General features: G+C 34.2%; 1 pseudogene; it reads right to left on the bottom strand.

Annotated features, from left to right (window-relative positions):
* Positions 1-1,708: 1,708 nt before the first annotated feature.
* LOC118832069 lies at positions 1,709-2,637 on the bottom strand (annotated as a pseudogene).
* Between the last annotated feature and the right edge of the window lie 341 nt (positions 2,638-2,978).

Genomic DNA, 2,978 nt, shown 5'->3' with positions numbered 1-2,978 from the left:
GATCAGGGAAAAAAGGTCAGGCATCTATGAATAAGTATTGCAAGACAAAGGAAAATAAATCAACACCAGAGGAAGCAGATGACCCTGTGGACTCCTAAGAAAGCATGGATCCATAGAAGGATGTTCCTGAATAGATTAAAAGAGAATAAGAATTGTGAGAACAGAATTTATAGCTTACACAGCAAAAATAATTGGCAGAATAGAAAAATTTGAATCCACAGTGGCAAGTCTCATCAAAGAAAATGAAAAGATAAATGATTGGGGTTGCAAATGCATGGGAGTGAATGTCAATCTAGAACAAGAGAAGCAAAAAACAATAGCATTAAAAGAAATATGCTCTCTATTCAAACAAATCATAGTGATCTTGAAGACAGGATGTATAGAGATAAACTAATGATTATAGGTCTCCCAGAAGAACACAAAAACTCAAAAAAAGAAAAACCTGACCATAAGGAAAGAAATAATATAAGAAAAATACAGAGAACTTCTGAGCACAGAAGACACAAAACACAAGACAACAAAACAAAAGAAGACACAGATCACTTGAATAAAAATCATCTGCTACAAACTTCAAGACAGATTGTAGTTAAATTGAACAATTCTATTGAAAAATAGCAAATTCCACTAGGGACCAAGGGACCAGAATGACCTTTAAATATAAAGGAAATTTGAATGACATTAGAAACCATGGGAAAGAATGGAATATATTCAAAAGAGCAAAGAAGCTTAGGATGTGGCTCAGGGTGACCTACCCTACAAATCTGAATCTCACCATAAATGATATAACATGGACATTCCAAAAAGAGGAAAAAGGAAGTGTTCAAAACATTCATAAATAGGCAAGCAGACCTATAGAAATTATTTGCTTCTAAAATACTTGCGACAATAGAAATACAAGGTTAAAAAAATACAGCATGCAAGGACAACACCACAATAACAACAGAGAGACATCTAAGCATTTTTTTTTCCAAATGTACACAAGGAAACAAGTACAGATGTCAAATAGAAATTGTGGTATAGAAATAAGTCCAAAACATCACGGACTAAACTCTCAACACTTTCCATACAGGTGAATCAATGTTTTTTGTGGGACTAAATTACAGAATGTGAGAATGAATAAAAGAAACAGAGGATGAAGAAGATATAAGGAATATGTGATGTACCCTAATGAAGTCAAAGGCTAACATGAAGGGAGAATAACTCCTAAAGTCTCTCAAGCTGAAGAGAGTTGATAGAAAAATAGGTTAGGAAGCAAAGGAAGATTGAAAAGGAAGAAAGAAGAGGGAAAAACCCTATTTCAATGATGGTAGGAATACCATTGATGAAGACCTTAATGGGTCAGTCAGTAAACATTAAGCACCTACATGTACTAGGCACTCTGCTAAGTGCTGGGGATACAAAAAGAGGCAAAAGACAGTCCCTGTCCTCAAGGAGCTGATGATCTAATGAGGGACACAACAAGCAAATGAATACGTGCAAACTATATACAAGGAGAAATTGTTGTATGTACATAGTTACAGTCATATTTATAATTTGAATTGGTTTATACTTAGTTGCCAGTCCCAACCTGACTTTCATCATTTTTTCAGCATAATTATAAAAAATTTTATATAAAAATTAATTAAACTATGTAAATAGTGGAACTAAATTTAAAATCATCTTTCACAATGTTAATAATTTAATATTAATTTTAAAATGTATTATTTTCCTAATGATTGTGAGTCAACTCCTTGAAGGGGTACTCTAAATAAGAATCCACATTTTCCAGAACTTGTTCTTTATTATTACATATTCTAATATACTATTTCCACCATTGTATAAAGAACAACCTTTCTTAGGTAATCCATATGTCCAAAGAAAGATCCAAAGGTAAGATTCCTCCTGTTGAAAATTTACACAACTTCAATTTCTTGGCCATTACTTTATTGTTCTAATTTTTAAGGCTGCCTAATGAAGCTAAAAAAAGAAAATCTACCACCTTACCAAAACTTCACTCACAACAAAAGAACATGGGCTTGCTTTTCTCCTTACTCCCCTTTGCTAAGAATACATGAAAAATAAATTCTTTCTGTCTGTGGCAATGATTTATCACCATTAGCATTCATTTTTAATTTCATCAATGCAGTCTTTATTATAGTTTTACCATATTTTTTTCACCACTGCCTCCTTTCTGATTGCTACATGTTTCTTTGAATCTATGATGTCTTTATAACAAGCTGATGAGTGGCAGCCATCTGAGTCTGAGTACTTCCAGGTTTTGTTTTTGTCTTTTTTTACATTCATGCTCTAATATTGGTGTCTCAGATAAAAATTTTCTTTACTGAAGGGACATAGCACTGCACAAGCTCTCTTCCATCTCAGTCCTTGTTTTGAGCACAGGTAAAATGAGTTTTTATCAGTCGTCAATGTTTCACTTTTTATGTTCACCTCAGAACAGGCATTAAACTCCTGCTTATGCTCAAGACATAATATTCCTGAACAGCCATTACACACAAATTGAAGGAAATATTTCCGCCTGCAGTGTTCCACCTGGCAATGCGAAAAATGATTATTAATAACCAATATTTTGGGGAGATTCAGAGCTCCCACCTTCTTCCAAAGTCCTGCCTTTAAGTCCAGTTTTTTTTTTAAGGACATTACTGATAATAAGATTGCATTGACTCTCCTCAATCATAGTCAGACCCCACCCAACCTTGTAAGGAATTAAATGTAGGGTGGGGAAGCCCATTGTGTTCTGCTCAGGCTTGGGTGAGGTACATATTCTTTGAATTAATAGCCTAAAGCTATGGGTGGTTTTATATAGAGATACTTTCCCTATTGAAGAGATACTTAGCCCTTCATTTTAAGATGGCCCACCTCCAATCACATTAACCAATTAGATTTAATTGCTGTTTAATGAACCACCTACTGTTTTGAAGGGTATATAAACTGTGAGTCTGATAGCATGATTGTTTTTGGTCTGAGAGAGACAGCCAAAA

This window comes from Trichosurus vulpecula, chromosome 9 (genome assembly GCF_011100635.1).
Source record: "Trichosurus vulpecula isolate mTriVul1 chromosome 9, mTriVul1.pri, whole genome shotgun sequence".
NCBI classification, from domain to species: Eukaryota; Metazoa; Chordata; class Mammalia; order Diprotodontia; family Phalangeridae; genus Trichosurus; species Trichosurus vulpecula.
The sequence above is the reverse complement of the archived record's forward strand: the minus strand, read 5'-3'. Positions and strand labels throughout refer to the sequence as shown.